Genomic DNA, 951 nt, shown 5'->3' with positions numbered 1-951 from the left:
AATCGATCCCGGGACTTATTTTTTGTAAGCCTAGTACTTATTCTATCGGTTCTATTACCGAACCGCTAAGTGACGGGGACGTAAACATACCAGCATCGGTTGTTAAGTGATGTTGGGAGGGGGGACAAACAGACGCAAACACACACACACACACATATATATATATATATATACGACGGGATTCTTTCAGTTTCCATCTAGCAAATCCACTCACAAAGCTTTGGTTGACCCGAGGCTATAGCAGAAGACACGCAGAGGGACTGAACACGGAACCATGTTGTTGGGAAGCAAGCTACTTACTTCACAATGTCATTAAGTCCTTGAACTGAGGCATCTGCCTCTTACACATTTCTTTTTAGGGGCCACATGCCCTTTGGATATGAGGCACTCGTCCTCTTACACCTTACCGGCCGAAAAATCTCGGTGATTCACTCAAGCACCTCGATGGTTCTAGATTGGGCCACTTCAGTATGAAGCGGAATGCATCCTCGGGGAAGGAATTCATCACCCTGTACAAAATCATTTTCCCACACGAACTCCGCAGCCACCTGCGAAGGCCAATCAGGGTCCTTGATACAGGTGAGGATCCCTCCCCTTCGACACTTCCTAGTAAACTTCTTCACAAATTCTTCGACGTCCCTTCCCTTGTGGAAGAGGATTACAAATTCCTCCTCCTTATAGCGCGAGGTCACATTTTCTACTGTCGGCGGCACAATTCCCACCGACAGGCCTTCCTCCGTTGGTGGCACATTTCTCACCAATGGAGCGTCGGGACACGCCGGTGGTGCGCTATCAGGCACCGACCGTGTCCCGTTCTTTTTATTCTTTTTTGGAGGCCACGGCAGTAGAGGACACTTCCGCCTTAACCGGAAGGTCCTCCTCTTCCTCCGCAGCCTTCGGTGGGCAACCATTGTTGCCCACCTTTCATTTTTCCTTTCTTCGAGGAGGTTT

This window comes from Octopus bimaculoides, chromosome 9 (assembly GCF_001194135.2).
Source record: "Octopus bimaculoides isolate UCB-OBI-ISO-001 chromosome 9, ASM119413v2, whole genome shotgun sequence".
Taxonomy (NCBI): Eukaryota; Metazoa; Mollusca; class Cephalopoda; order Octopoda; family Octopodidae; genus Octopus; species Octopus bimaculoides.
The sequence above is the reverse complement of the archived record's forward strand: the minus strand, read 5'-3'. Positions refer to the sequence as shown.